Here is a 17,044-nt window from a genome sequence, read left to right on the forward strand (position 1 = left end):
CAAAAGCAAATCTACTCATGTGCCACATGATTAATTGTGAAGAGCTCTGAATTCACATGGGCGAGAGCGTGTTCCACCCTACATTCTCGGACACGAGTCGCATCGCACAGCACCCGGACACCACGTTGTCTGTGTGCCGAGCAGGAGACGCACATCTGCATGAGAGTAGAACATGCTGTGATTTTTCCGTCTTACAGCATCGCTGCGAGAGAAAAGTCGCCCATCTAAATTCACCGCTCACGAATAACGGGTTGTATTTTCAAGGAAGTTTTGTGCATATCACAATGCACAAAACTCGCACGATTTTCTCACTCTGGGAGTACTTTCACGCGGGTATGTCGTTTATAAGGGTGGCTCATTATAATGTTATTGTGATGATATAACAGATCGCTTTGTTACTCGCATCCACTCAGGTATTCTCATGTTTCATTATTCTTCTAGGTCCCAGTCTACACCTGAAACCAGCCTGATGCCCCTGAGAGAAAAACCGAGTCTTCATGAAAAAGAAAACACCTTAAAATTTCATTCTAATTCCTACCTTCCCTTTACCCTTCTTCGTTTTCTTACCCTTTCCCCCTTTTACCATTGATATCAGAGGCATAATTTGAAGCTTCTGGGCCCCAATACAAAATCTGTACCAGGGCCCCCAAATATAATGCTTTATTTATAGTACGGGGCTCCCCATATGGAAAAGAGTGGCCTTATGGGACACCTAAGGCTCCTGGGCCCAGGAGCAAGCACATCCCCTGCATCCTCTATGGTTACACCACTGACTGATATCCCTCCCTCTCTTTGCTTTTTTACCCCAGCCTTCTTTGTCCTATTGTACTCCTCCTTCCCTATATTTAATTAAAAAAATTTAAAAACTAATAAAATAATTCTCCTACTTAAAACAAATCCTTAGTTTGTGTTTCTTCCAATCTTTCTGTTCTCCGTCTGATGAGTTTAGGGTGTCTTTACACAGGACAACTTTCTTTCAAAAAATTTCTCCAAAGAGCGAATGTAAGCGATGATTGCTCCGTGTAAACATGGCCACCAGCAGGATGATGAGAATTGGTTCACTAGTCACTTGGTTTAAGCTCACCTAAAAGTAGTCCCTGATTGGTTAATTATCATCTGGTATAAACAGGTAATCATTTGTCTTCGAACAACGAGCCAATAATTTTGCAGAGAAGCGCTTCAGCACCCGCAAAAATGAACAAATCAAGAACATTGGTTCTGTGTAAAATGCAAAAACAATATTTATTCATATGCTAACAAGTCACTCAAGCGACTATTCCAAGCGATTATTAGAATGACAGTTGACCCATGTAAAGGCATCCTTGGAGTCCAATCAGTAGCAGGTTGCAGAGCAGGGTAGGGTGGTAGATATGGAGAAGATATAGGGCAGTGCAGCACTGTGGAGAGCATTATGGATGAGAATGAGGAGTTTATATTGTAATCTACAGTGGACGGCAACCAGTACAATGACTGGCACAGGGTGGAGGAGTCCGTACAGTGATTGGTACAGAGTGGAGACATCAGTACAGTGCGTGGCACAGGGTGGAAGTGTCATTACAGTGACTGGCACAGGATGGAGGCATCAGTACATTGACTGGCACAGGTTGAAGCATATTAAATGGGTTTTGGTATTTAAAAAAAATAAAAAATCAATACTTACCTATTTCTCCCCAGACCATCTTCTTACAGCATCTTCTACAGTCCCCGGGTCACCCCACCACAAACCGTCCAGATTTTCTTCTTGTTATGATGTGTCCATTGCCAGCATTCTTCTTCCTGCCGGCTAATGTTCGCTACATGAGTAGTGACGTAACGTTAACTACCTAGCAGGGAATGCCGAGCTATTGCAGAGACTGCGCATGTGCTCTGTCTCTCTGCAATAGTATATAAACTCTTGCGGCGAGACAGCGAAGAATCAGTTAGACAAATAGAGAGCAAGCAACACTCAAGCTTGATAAAGGCCACGCAAGTTGGTCGAAATGTTGTTTTAGTGGACCGAATAAAGATACATCTACAGATGTGATTTTCTACCAAGAAGTGTCCTGAGTAGTGCTTGCTCTCTACTTGACTTGACGATTACTGGTGAATTCCTTGGAGTCAGAGCCCGGACGACAAGCATACATCTATCCAGCTTCTCCTCTGACTGTGGATGGATGTTCATGGTGTCGATAATTACATTCATTTAAAAAGAATCGGCTGGCTGGAGGTGAGGTGACCTGGAGGACTGCAAGAGCCAGAAAAAGATCAACGAGAAGAAGATGCAGTAAGTAGGCTGCCTGGGGAGGAATGGGTAAGCATTGATTTTTTTCTAGTGACAGATCCTCTTTAACTAAATATTCACAGTGCAGGCAGAAAAAGTAAAGGTCCGTTTACACGCAATACTATCGCTCAAAATTCGTTCAAACAAGTGAAAATGGGTGATAATCGTTACATGTAAATGCTGCCATCATGCACTTTTTGTCTGAGCAATGATTTTAAGTTGAGAGAGATATTGAATCTCTCAACAGACTGCATGCTGTGTTCTCCACAGGAGCCAGGGATTACATTGTATTCTGCTGGCAGCCCTGAAGAGAGCGGTACAGCTCTGTCTACAGCTGGGAGTGTGAGTAATCACATGCTGGGCTTTGCAAACAGCTCCTGGAGGCTCTTTTACATGCAAATGAATATGATAAAGTGTTAATGGACATAAATGTCCATTAACACTTTATGCAAAAAGATCGCCAAAACTTCCAATCGTTTCAAAAACTATCTTGCCGTGCAAATGGGCCGTAAGTGAGCCTCTGTGACTTTTTCAAGACCTAATTGGCAAAAAGAGTTTTAATAAAAAGGTTTTCTGTCATTAAAAAGAAAAAATATCTATACTTACCTATTTCTTCTCTGTCAGTCTACTTATAAGATCTTCATCTCCTTGATCTCCTGTCTCCTGCAGTCCAGGGGGGTCATCTCATCTTCAGCTGCCTGATTCCTCTGCTTCCTGTGATGATGCGTACATTCACAGGCAGTCTAGTTCCTGCCAGCCAATGTACGCTACATCACAGTTCACAGGCCAGCAGGTGGAGTGCCGAGCTTCTGCACAGACTGCTCATGCATGTAATCTCGGCAATAGATCAGGAATCCTTCCTAGCCAGTGAAGGCTATGTCACAGTCACGTGACCTTCACTGAAGAATGTGAGGAATACTGGCTTTATAACAAACCGATCTGGCTGGAGGAGACATGAGCCTGGTGACTGCAGAAGGTAAGCAAGGAGAAGATGCTGTAAAAAGACTGCCTGTGGAGGAATAGGCGAGTATAGATTTTTTAAAATGAGAAAACCCCTTTAAGGAAAGGAGATGGATGTGTGAGTTAAAGGGGTTGTCTCACGGCAGCAAGTGGGGTTATACACTTCTGGATGGCCATATTAATGCACTTTGTAATGTACGTCGTGCATTAAATATGAGCCATACAGAAGTTATTCACTTACCTGCTCCGTTGCTAGTGTCCCCGTCGCCATGGATCCGTCTAATTCTGATGTCTTCTTGCTTTTTTAGACGCGCTTGCGCTGTGCGGTCTACCCCCCTTCTGCTCGGTCCAGGCACGAGCGGCGTTCTGGCTCCGCCCCCTTCTACGCATCATCGCGTAGCTCCGCCCCGTCACGTGTGCCGATTCCAGCCAATCAGGAGGCTGGAATCGGCAATGGAATGCACAGAGCCCATGGTGCACCATGGGAGAAGACCCACGGTGCACCATGGGAGAAAACCGCAGTGCATCCCTGGGAAAGGACCGGCGGCCATCTTGGGAGAAGATTTTTTAAAGTCCTTATTTCGTCAGATCGGTAAGTAGCAAGCGGCTTAAAAACCGCTTTACTTTGCTATTTTATGCCAGGGGGGTGACAGGGGGAATGGGGTAAGGTAAAATTTTGAGGTTTGCCGCCAGACAACCCCTTTAAACAGGTGCCTTGCCCATTAATTAAAAGTGCACAAAGCCTTTTCAAGAAAGACTGGTTAATGCAAACAACTTTCAGAAGATCTCAAAATACATGACACAGAGACACAAAAGGTTGGAAAAAGCTGCAAAAATTGCTAAGTATCTTGGTGTACAGCAATCCATGGTTAGAGAAATTATGTACAAAAGAAGAAAATTCATTTCAGTGGGTACAAAAAAATGAGACTTCAATGACAGCAATGGAGCATTTTGGATTTGTCACAAATTTGATGCAAGTTCAATGTCAAATCGACTGCAAATATCTGCAGTGTGAACATGGTAGGGGTGGGTGTCCTGCTAAGATCTCTCCAAGAGCATAATGGGTAATCCTAAAAGTGGTGACAAAGAAGCCACGGGTAACAGCAAAAGGCCTACAGAAGATTCTAGAAAATGCTAACTAAACTCAGTCCATGTGTCCACTAATAGAAAACCAAGTGAACACAATTAATATTAATGGAAGGACACAAATAAACTTTGTGACCTATCTAGTTTTCCTGAGACACCTGGATGCTCCACAATGGTTCTGGGAAAATGTTCTGTGGAAAGAGAAGACAAAACTGGAACTTTGTAGCATAAATACCCAATGCTATTTCTGGAGGAAAAAAACCCTGCACCCCGACACCTGAACCTCATCCCAGCTGTGACACATGGTGGAGAGGGCATCATGGTTTGGGGCTGCTTTGCTGCCTCGGGGCTTGGACTCTTAAAGGGGTTGTCCGGCCATAAAGAAATCATGGCATCCCTTCTGTTTGCCCAATGCAATGCACTTTGTAATATACATTGTGCACTGTAAATTAGGCAAACAGAAGTTATTCACTTACCTTTAGGGGTGCCCCCCCTGTGTTGCTTCTCCTGTTGTCCATGTATACGACAAGTCTTCTCCTCTTCTTGTCGGGCTGGCTCCAGGTCTTGACTGGACTGGGACGAGCTTCTTCTGCTCCACACATGCTCAGTAGAAGTTCTTCTGCCAGGATCGTGCGCTGCTTCAGGAAGCTCTGGGATGCACAGCCGCTAGATTATCAGCTGAGGTAAGAATCTGAGGGGAGGAGGGGGAGTGGTCTCAGGGGGTGTGTGTGGGTGCGAGCTGTCAGTAGTCGCGAAGGGGAAGGGGGTGCGAGCTGTCAGTAGTCACGGGGGGGGGGGGGTGTGTGCGGGTGCGAGCTGTCAGTAGTCGCCTGGGGGAGTTGTGCGGGTGCGAGCTGTCAGGAGTCGCTGCGGGGAGGGAGGGGGGTGCGGGAGCAAGCTGTCAGTAGTCGCGTGGGGGGGGGGGGGTGAAGATGCGAGCAGTCAGTAGTCGCAACGGGGCGGGGGTGCGAGCTGTCAGTAGTCGTGGGGGAGGTGCAAGTTGTCAGTAGTTGCAGGGGGGTTGCAGGTGCGAGCTGTAAGTAGTTGCTGGGGGGGGTGTGAACTGTCAGTAGTCGGGGGGGTGGGTGCGAGTGCTGAACTGTCAGTACTTGAGGGGTGCGGGCGCCGAGCTGTCACTAGTTGGGGGGTGCGGGCACCCAGCTGTCACTAGTTGGGGGGGGGCGGGTGCTGTCACATAGACTTGTCGCTGTGGAGTGTGCTGTCATATAGACTTGTCGCGCTGGGGTGTGCTGTCACATAGACTTCATGCCGGGGTCGGGGTGCTGTCACATAGACTTGGCATGGTGGGGTGGGCCGTTAGATAGACTTGTCGTGGTGGGATGTGCTGTCACATAGACTTGTCGCGGTGGGATGTGCTGATACATAGACTTGATATGGTGGGGTGTGCTGTTACATAGACTTGTCGCTGTGGAGTGTCCTGTTACATAGACTTGTCGTGGAGGGCTTTGCTGTCACAGAGACTTGTTGCGGTGGGCTGTGCTGTCACATAGACTTATCATGGTGGGGTGTGCTGTCACATAGACTTGTTGCGGTGGGATGTGCTGATACATAGACTTGATATGGTGGGGTGTGCTGTTACATAGACTTGTCGCTGTGGAGTGTCCTGTTACATAGACTTGTCATGGTGGGGTGTGCTGTTAAATAGACTTGTCATGGTGGGGTCTGCTGTTACATAGACTTGTCGCTGTGGAGCGTCCTGTCACATAGCCTTGTCGCTGTGGAGTGTTCTGTCACATGGACTTGTCGTGCTAGAGTGCTGTCATATAGACTTGTCGCGGTGGGGTGTGCTGTCACATAGACTTGTTGCACTGGGGTGTGTTGTCACATAGACATGTCACGGTGGAGTGTGCTGTCACATAGACTTGTCACGGTGGGGTGTGCTGTTACATAGACTTGTCGCTGTGGATTGTCCTGTCACATAGACTTGTCGCGGTGGGATGTGCTGTCACATATACTTATCGCTGTGGGGTGTGCTGTTACATAGACTTGTTGCAGTGGGGTGTGCTGTCACATAGACATGTCGCGGTGGAGTGTATTGTCACATAGACTTGTCACGGTGGGGTGTGCTGTCACATAGACTTGTCGTAATTGAGTGTGCTGTCACATAGACTTGTCGCGGTGGGATGTGCTGTCACATAGACTTGTCGCGGTGGGGTGTGCTGTTACATAGACTAGACATGGTTGTTGTGCTGTTACATAGACTTAAGAAAGAATTGAGATAGGGAACAGCACTTCCGATACAAGTCCAAATTGCACTTGCAGGCCTTATGAGGTGCACGATCCACAGCAATGGTCCAGACCCAAAGACCAGAAATAGCAGGACATCCGTGTGGGTGATGTTGAATCAGCACTCCAAGGTTTTTTTAGAAGGAAAAAAGCGGTTTATTCCTCAATGGTAAAACATAGCTGCAATGTTTCGATCCTTGCAAACCCTGGATCTTTGTCAAGCATAAAGCAGCATACCACCCCCATACTTAAATATCCCCACATGTATAACATAGAACCAATCACAAGTCATGGAGTTGGTACATACCCACCACCCAGGGTGGTCATAGGGCCAGAGGTATGCAGCACAGCTGAACAACATGAATCGCATAATGAGCATCTAGCAGTCATAACAGGTGATAGCACATTCAGAGACAAGACCTATTATGACGCTATGGACGTATGGGTGGTTATGTGCCACTATCGGTCTATGCTGATGCTCGAAGTTCACTTTAGGAAGCTTGGATTGCAGCGGATGAGAGGAGATCACTATTCAGTGCTGAGTGCTGGCTTTGAGAGTGAGGGCTCCCACCCACTGGCGATATTTTCTTTCTTGCGCTGCGAGAGCACGAGAAAAATCTCACATCGCAGCGCAAGAAAGAGGCTGGTATAAAACCGGCATATCGCAAATGGTTTCAATGGGGCTAGCGACAGCAGCGCTAGCCCCATTGAAAGCATAGGGAGAATGCCGCGGACTTCTGCCACAGCTGTGGCAGGAGTTTCCTTCATCCCCGTGAGGACTGCGGGGATGAAGGAATCCTCTGCCACAGCTGTCACAGAAGTCCGCGGCATTCTATTCTATTGCTTTCAATGGTTTCAGCAAGCCGTGCGGAATGATTATCGGGAAAGGGCTTAAAATATAAGCCCTTCCCCAATAATCATCAATAAGTGTGAAAAAAAATTATACTCACCTCTCCTGCTCTCAGCCGCATCCTCCTGCTGGCTCCCCGACACTGCTACTAAGCTCTTTCAGCAGTCGGGGATTTAAAAATCCCTGCCTCCTCAAAGGGCTGTGCAGATTGGCAGAGGGCTCAGCCAATAGCAGCTACTGCTTAGCTCGCATCGCTAAGATATAGCTATTCATGAATGAATAGCCAAGGGCTATGTGTGATTGGCTGAGCTCTCAGCCAATAGCTAAGCAGTAGCTGCTATTGGCTGAGCCCTCAGCCAATCTGCACAGCCCTTTCAGGAGGTGGGGATTTTTAAATTCCCGACTGCTGAAAGAGCTAAGTAGCAGTGCCGGGGAGCCAGCAGGAGGACGCGGCTGAGAGCAGGAGAGGTGAGTATAATTAAAAAAAAAAATTTTCACACTTATTAATGATTATTGGGGAAGGGCTTATATTTCAAGCCATTCCCCGATAATCATTCCACGGGGCATGCCAAAGCAGTGCTTTCAATGGGATTGGCAGCTGTGCCAATCCCATTGAAAGCAATGGAATAGAATACCGGGGTCTTCTGCCACAGCTGTCACAGCTGTGGCAGAAGTCCCCGGCATTCTCCATGTCTTTTCAATGGGGCTAGCGCTGCTGCCGCTGGCCCCATTGAAAGGACTGGCGATATGTTGGCTTGATGCCGATATCCCGGTGTCATGCCGATTTTTTTCTCGCACTGCGATGCGAGACTTTAACTTTAGAATTGCATCGCAGTGGAGAAAATATCACCAGTGGGTGGGAGCCCTGAGTGTTGACTGGTAGAGAGGTGGAAGAGAGAGGAAAGAAGTTTGGGCCAGGAGCGGAGTCACGCAAATAACAGACTGTGGGCCGGATATTCATCCTGTGATTTCCTGTACCTGTTGAACTGTTCTGTTCGGATTTACAAGTAAAGTAACACTGCCATCCATTCTTGGCTTTGTTTCAAACTACCCCCTGTGCGTTTGGACTATTATTCCATCATCCGGATTCACAACAGAGGAAGGAATGTTGGTGTATCCCCATGACAACGAGTTGTAAGTTAAAACCGCACCGCGGTTTCCAGTGACTTCCCCCCAGTAGTAACTTGGACAGGTCCTGTGCTAGCCTTACAGGGGAGGGGATGGTAGGGCCACCGTGACAAGTGACAACTCTATCCCTGCCATCTCCTCGTCTGTGGGCTCACTCCTCGCATGCTGCAATTCCTCTGGGAGCCTTGAACACTTTCTCTCCAGCAGTTTTTTACAAGACCTCTTGTATCTCAATTAGTTTAGTTGTCTTTGTGCAAGAGCGCCCTATAGAAACATATAGCTCCTGCACAATACTTATGCTCTTACCCACAAACTACATCCGTGTTTCTAAAGGCCCATTTATACTGGACAACTGTCGGCTACACGTTCTGCAGGAGCTGGTGACGTCACCACTAGTTGTTCGCTCTCCGGCAGAATGTTTAGACAGGTAGATCATCATTGAGAATCGTTCTCTTGTCATTAACTCCTCGCTCAGTGCTTCCCATTCTATGTATAATAGAATGTGATTGGTGACTTCTATAAGGTCCTTGAAGGTCCTATAGCTGCAGCCTCTGAACTACATTTTGGCCGCCCTGGAGGTTTATTGTTTGGGCTTAGTTATCCAGTTAAGTGTAAATTATTAGCTGTGAATGCAAAAGACTTTACAGCTATAAATGTAAGCCTAATAGGAAAACTAACCCTAACCCTCCACGGCAGGCAAAAAGCATTTAAGAGGCTGCAGCTGTTCCTGGCCTCCGTCAGTGCAGCGTGCGTCTATTGATCTGTACCCGCTATGGCGGCTGTGAGCTGCGTCCCCGTCTGCAATAGCCCCGGTGTCTCACCGAGCGACTTACGGTTTGCCCCACCGGTGCTTCAGTCTCTTCTGCAGCACAGCATGAGTCGCCCCACCGACGCTCATCAGCCCTCACATCGACCGCTGGTTCTGTTTGCAGCCTTCCCCACCTCCTCCCCCCCACTGCATCAGGTGGCCCAGCGGCGCTGAGATGTACTGGCTGGTCTGTCCGCTGCCTTCTTCCTCCACTGCATCAGGCGGCCCTGCGCCGCTCTGCAGCACTCCCATCAGCAGAGCAACACGTCTGTCGGCTGCCATCTCCCGCACAGCATGAAGAGCCTAACGGCAGGCAGTGGGGCACAAGTTTCTCCCCAACAGCATCAGCTGCCGATCGACTAACAACGGGGCACGAGGGCCAGTAAAGGGGACTGAAGGTGGCACTGTACAGACCCCGGGAACACTCACAGTGGGGCCGCAAAGGGGACATGGTAAGGGGAGATGGGCGGCCACAGACAGCAGCGCTGGCCGCCCATAGGAGCAATTACTGCAGGAGACCTCAGTGCCATGACCTGTGAGGCTCAGGGAGGGGACCATGCCGTGCAGCCAATCACTACGAGGGGGCGTCACTGACCTGTCAAGCAGCCACAATCTTGTCTCCACCCCTACTTCCTGGTGGTAACAAGATACAATAATACCGGAGTATATTGCATAGCTGCAGCACTGAATGGCTTACTGTCTGGGCTATGTCTGGAAATGTATCTTTTGTTTGTTATATGACCTTGTCCCATAAATGTGTTTTCAAGGTGTATGATTGAGGGAGAAGGAGTGAAGTTCTGAGTCTGGAGAGAGTTCTGAGTTGTTTTGTGGAGTTCTGTGGTGGTTGTTGGAGTTCTGGTCTGCAAGAGAGGGAAGTCTGGCTGCATGCAGATACTTTCAACCTGCATGTGGTGAAGATGGAAAAGCCTAACATCCGGCCTTTTCCTGGGACCAATATCCCCAGGAGTTCCACTGAATGACTGAAATGTTGGAGTCCGCCATGCAGAGTTAAAGTCTTCAGGAGTGAGTGACTGTTAGAGAGTTTGTGCCACTCTAAGGAGTATTTTTCCAGGAGCGGTGCTGCACAGATAACATGGACTGTGGGCCCGGTGTCATACTGAGTTTGCCTCCCTGTCCTTACCACTCACCGGCAGCTGTATCAGAAGCTTGGTGCTGGGCTCCTGTGCCAGGGGGAGTGTATGCTCGGATAACAGCCTGGTACTTGTTGTAACACTAGGTACCGAAGAAACCTCAGATTTCCGGTGCTTAACCCCTTTGCAAGTCGCGGTCAGTGTGATTGTGGTATCTAAAAGGCTGACAGAGGGAGGGGGCTCCCTCTGTCACTTATTGGACCCCTGTGATGTCAACGTGAGGTCCTGATGGGTTGGTGAATACAGCCTCTGGGTCTGCCAGCTGCCAGGTGGCCTATGAAGTTCAGTCTCTTGGCTGAGCTTTATACTGTGTTTCTCCGATAATAAAAATATAAGACCTCCCCCCAAAATAAGCCGTAGCTAAACTACATTTAAAAAAAACTGTGTATTGGTCCCTTGCACTGGGCTGTGGTGCTGCTGCAGGCTTCTGTGTACTCCTGAACGCTGACAGAGCATTCGCTTTCTGGTAGCGGGGCTTGAGTACCCCGCCTTCAGCAAGTGATTGCTCTGATTGGTTGATCGAGCGCCATGTCAGCCAATCAGAAGCAGCGCTCAATTAACCAATCACAGCCATTCAATGATGTCATTGAATGGTTAATCGAGTGCTGGCTCTGACTGGCTGATGTGGCGTTTGATGAACCAATCAGAGCAATGGTTTGCTGGAGGCGGGGTATTCATGCCCCGCCACCAGAAAGAGAATGGTCTGTCGGCGTTCAGGAGTACACAGAGGCCTGCTGCAGTTCAGCGCGAGGGACCCAAATGCTGTCTACTAGGTGAGTATTATAAGCATTCCTCCAAAATTAAGACACTGTGCCTCTTTTGGGGCAAAAATAATATAAGACAGTGTCTTTTTTTCAGGAAAACACGGTAGCTTTCTAATACACTACTATACTGATGTATTGCAGCTTATTAGAAAAATGTATAAAAGATGCTGATAATTAAGTTCCCTTACGATCCACAGTTCAATCAGCCCATAGACAATCATTAGGCATCCGCAGGTAATTGAATACCTGAAAATGTCATTTTTCCGATTTGCGGATTGCATGAGCTCGAAAAAAATCGCAGCCAATCACAGGCAGCACTCACCTGTCAATCAATGATGGCTGGGTGCTGCCCCTGATTGGTTAAGGCGCTCAGCCAATCGGGGCAGCGCTTTCTGGAGGTGGGGATTTTTCAATCCCTGGCCTCCAGAAGACAGAAGACGTCTGCCAGGGCCAGAGAGAAGAGTCAGATGGCTCTTCTAGAGGAGTTAATTTTTTTTAACTTTTCTTTACAGCTAGAGAGGATTTTCAGGAAAGGGCTTATATTTCAAACCCTTCCCCGAAAATCATTGCTGCGGTGCTTGGCTGAAACCCATTGCTTTGAATGGGACTGCAGCACACTAGCCCCATTGAAAGCAATGGATAGCATCGTGGACCTCTATCACAGCTGTGACAGCTATGGCAGAGGATTCCTTCATCCCCGCCAGCCCCACTAAAAACAATGGGCGATAATGCTGCTTTTTCTTAGCACTGTGAGTGTGCAGTGAAGGCATCACAAATGAGAATGAAACCATTGGTTTCATTTTCATGTGTTTTTACTCACTCTCGCAACGCAAAATAGCCTATCACCTGTGTGAAGCTGGCCTGAGTTGTATGCAATCATGTGGGCTGCAGCTGTCATTCAATACCTACAAATCACTCAGTAGCGCTACAAGACCTTTCAGTGTAGCTGTAGGACCCATTCGGCCATTTGCAAGCCATATGCTGTCCGTCTACACAGTCCCATAATAGGCAATGAGGCTCTTAAAACAACTGATTCTTCACATGGACCGCACACAGCCGTGTTAATTCAACCTTATGATTGATGGTGACAGCTAAGGACAGTTCTGATAATCATGCAATTCCTTTATGTAAAAAATGTGTCTTGGCATTCCCTTAGCTTGTTTTTGCAAAAAAATGAAAATTGAGATTAAAATCAAAAATTGTCCTTAAGTTTGAAAAAAACGAAATTGTAATTGTTGACCTATCGCCAAGCCCTTGCACAAAGTGTAAAAATTATCATGCTGCACATAGAAGCAGTTTATTATGTTTAGGAAGCAGAAATATTCGATCCCACCTGCTTGCATTAGCCCCACCTTCTGCCAATTTGAACACACCTACAACAGTTTTCCAATTTTTCCAGATTCACTTAAAGGGCAGCTTCATACAAGTGCATGTTGTTTTGCAAGTGTAACCTTATTTGGGGGTGGGTATATATAGTGACCCTTCCCAACAGGCTCTGGCGCAAACCCGTATGGCACACGGAGACCTGGTACCTTTGATAATTGAAAGAATGGATGCGATAGTGAGCTTTCTCTAGTCAGTGTCTCCATTCAGGATTGAGCTTTAGTGCTCTTGCACACAAATGTAGCGATTTTCGGTCGACTGTATCTATATATCCACATATGCTCAAGCATAGTTGCTAAGGAATTAGCAATCACCAAACAACAATACATAAAGCCTAGACCAGTGGTTCCAAAACTTTTTCAGCAATGGAGCACTTGATGTTTCCTTCACTCAGCTAACTCCAGGACTAGACTGGCTAACCCCAGCCACTCTCTACTTTTTATACCTTAACTCCCATCCAATCCTGAGACAGGGGAAAGCTAACTATCCAATCCCTGCACTAGCTACGGGTGATTGACAGGGGTGAGAGTAGTTAAGGGTGAGTTCTGCAAAGTCATGCAGGATTTGCTTGTATGAAAACACACAGATTGAACAGATTATTGAACATTTAAAGTGGTATACACACATTTAACATATTTAAAGACATACACACATAATTTACATTAAGTGGCTTTAACAATGCTGTGGGACCCCAGCTCTAGGATACTACATGATGTGACCTGCATGAAAATGCGTCGCTCATGTGAAAGAAGCCTACATGTGGATTTTGATGTGAAATTGCCAGCCGAATTAAGCCACTTTCAAATCCATGCTAAACTTTAAAGGGGTTGTTTAGGATTAGAGATAGGACCGTTTCTCTTGTCTATGGCTGTGTCTGGTATTAGAGGAGTTGTGTGATACAGAGTCTTTAGCAAAGCGGATCCTCGCCTGCATAACATTCATTGTCAAACAACACTCATTGTCAAAAAAAACCAAAAACGCCTAGAATTGTACCTAATGCTGAGGCTACGAGAAGATATAGCTAAAGGAGATGAACACGTGGAATCTCTGTGGATAGAAATACAGGGAGAAAAAAGTAACAAAATCCTGATAGGGGTTTTCTATAGACCACCAAAAGCAACAGAAGAAACTGAAATCTTATTATTAAGGTGGATAGAAGAGTTGTCAAACCGCAATGAAGTAATTATCATGGGGGGTTTTAATTATTCGTATATAATATGGGAAAACGAAACCTGCAAATCTCACAAGGGTGATAAGTTCTTGAAAACAATTAAAGATAACTACCTTACCCAACTTGTGCAGGAGCCAACTAGAGGAAGGGCAACTCTGGACTTAATATTAACTAGCAAACCAGACCGAATAATAGGGGTGCAGGTTGAGGGGCACTTGGGAAATAGTGACTACAATATAATTAATTTCCAGCTGTCATTCAATAAGAAACCTTACCAGGGAATGACAAAAAAACTAAACTTTAGTAAAGCAAAATTTGATCAGCTGAGAATTATCGGTAACATTAGTTGGGACAGCATCCTCAAAAATATCAGTACAGACAACAAATGGGAAAAGCTTAAAAACATCCTAATCACCTCATGTGAGCAGTTCATACCCTTTAAAACAAAAGAACTACAAGTAGAAGGAAACCAGTGTGGCTCGACAAGACTGTAAGGGGGGCAATAAATGAAAATAATAAAGCGTTTAAACTATTAAACCAAGAAGGCAGTAAAGAAGCGCTGCAATCATACAGGGAAAAAACCCAAATATGTAAAGAAAGGATTAAAATTGCTAAGGAGGAGGCAGAAAGACTGATCGCCAAAGAGAGCAAAACCCTAAACTGTTCTTCAACTATATTGAGAGCAAAGGGATTTGCACTGAGAGCACTGAACCTTAACAAATAATGCAGGCAAAATCATAGAAGATGATGGGGAGAAGGCAAACCTATTAAATGGTTTCTTTTCAAGTGTATTCACGAATGAAAAGGAAATGTCACATGAGATATTGCATAGCTAACACAGGAGGAAGTGCAGAGCAGGTTACAGAGGATTAAAATCGATAAATCGCCGGGTCCAGATGGAATACACCCAAGGGTTCTAAGGGAAGTAAGTGATGTGATAGCTAGACCACTATTTCTTATATTTATGGACACTATCAAGACCGTGGTTCCAATTTACAAAAAGGGGTCCAAAAGAGAGCCTGGTAACTACAGGCCGGTAAGTCTCACTTGAATAACTGGAAAAAATATTCAAGGGGTTTCTGAGAGACTCCATCCTAGAATACCTCAAGGAGAACAACGGAATAACTTCTAACCTGCATGGGTTCATTAGGGATCGATCATGTCAGTCTAATCCGATCTGCTTCTACGATGAAGTAAATCTAAGCTTGACCTGGGAGAGTCTATTGATCTCATATGTCTGGTTTTCTCTAAAGCATTTGACACCGTGCTGCATAATAGGCTGATATATAAAATGAGGCAACTCGGACTGGGCGAAAAAGTGTGTATCTGGGTAAGGAATTGTTCAAGAGATAGAAAGCAGAGGGTGGTAATAAATGGTTAATACTCTGATTGGGCCACCATCGCTAGTGGGGTGCCACAGGGCTCAGTACTAGGCCCCATTCTGTTCAATATATTTATCAACGATCTGATAGAGGGACTGCACAGTAAAATATCAATATTTGCAAATGATATAAAATTATCTAAGACAATTAATATAACGGAAGACAATGTGCGGCTACAAAAGGAACTAGATAAGCTGGGGGTTTGGGCAGAAAAATGGCAAATGAAGTTCAATGTGGATAAATGTAAGGTTATGCACATGGGCAGGAGAAACGGATGTCACCAATATACACTAAATGGGGTACTGCTAAGGAAAAGCAATATGGAAAAAGGCCTGGGGGTACTAGTGGATTGTAGATATAACTGAAGCAACCAATGCCAGTCAGCTGCTGCAAAAGCTAATAGAGTCTTGGGGTGCATTAAAAGAGGTGTAGGGTTGAAGGACGAAAACACTATTCTTCCCCTATATAAGGCACTTTGTCAGGCCCCATATGGAATACTGTGTACAGTTCTGGACACCGGTGCTCAGAAAAAATGTTGCAGTGCTTGAGGGGCTTCAAAAAATGGCAAAAAATAATAAATGGAATGAGAGGACTGGAATACCCAGAGAGACTATCAAGATTAGGACTTTTCACCCTGGAAAAAAGACAGCTAAGGGGCGATCAAATAACTATGTATAAATTTATTAGGGGACAATACAAGAATCTCTCCCATGAGCTGTTTATTCAAAGGACTGCGTCGGTAACAAGAGGGCATCCTCTACGTCTAGAGGAAAGCAGGTTTCATCACCAACACAGAAGGGGGTTCTTTACTGTAAGAGCAGTGAAACTGTGGAACTGTCTGCCTGAGGACATCGTGATGGCAAAATCCATGGAGGAGTTTAAGAGGGGACTAGACGTCTTTCTCGAGCGGAAGAATATTACAGGATATAGACATTAGATGACCAGCGGTTTTGTAGTTCCGGGTCTTATATTTAGGTGAGAACTATCAAAGGTTGATCCATGGATTATTCTGACTGGCACTACGGAGTCAGGGAGGAATTTTCCCCCAAATGGGCTAATTGGCTTCTGCCTCTTGGGGTTTTTGCCTTTGCCTGGATCAACTAGGGGTTGAAACAAGCTGAACTAGATGGACATGGTCTTCATTCAGCCTAGCATCCTATGTAGAAGGAGTTGTCAGAATTGAATGGAACTTTTGTGCGATTGTAATATTGATATAAGTAAGTGATTAGAATATCAGAGCAAAAGCATAATTTATTATGGAATCTGAACATTTGAAGGGAGGCTCTAGTACCCTGTTGTATCGCCTCTAGCCTGGATGCAAGATGTGATACGGGCGGGCATGTAGGCTTTAGTACTCTGTTGGTCCACCTCATGCTTGGATGCAAGATGTGATATTTTGTGGGCATACAGGCTCTAGTATCCTGTTGTACCACCTCTTGTTTGGATGCAAGATGTGATACGGGTGGGTATGGAGGCTATAGTATCCTGTTAGGCTGGCTCTAGCTTGGATGCAACATGTGATACGGGTGGGCATGGAGGCTCTAGTATCCTATTTGGCTGCCTTAAGCTTGGATACAAGATGTGATATGGGTAGGCATCGAGGCTCTAGTAACCTGTTGATCTACCTCTAGCTTGGATGCAAGATGTGATATGGGTGGACATGGAGACTCTAGTACCCTGTTGTACTATCTATAGCTTGGATGCAACATGTGATACGGGTGGGCATGGAGGCTCTAGTACCTTGCTGGGCCACCTCTAGCTTCAATACAATATGTGATACAGGAGGGCATGGAGGCTCTAGTACCCTATTGTACTGTTTCTAGCTTAGATGTAAGATGTGGAGGCATACAGATT

This window comes from Eleutherodactylus coqui, chromosome 3 (genome assembly GCF_035609145.1).
Source record: "Eleutherodactylus coqui strain aEleCoq1 chromosome 3, aEleCoq1.hap1, whole genome shotgun sequence".
In the NCBI taxonomy this organism is placed as follows: Eukaryota; Metazoa; Chordata; class Amphibia; order Anura; family Eleutherodactylidae; genus Eleutherodactylus; species Eleutherodactylus coqui.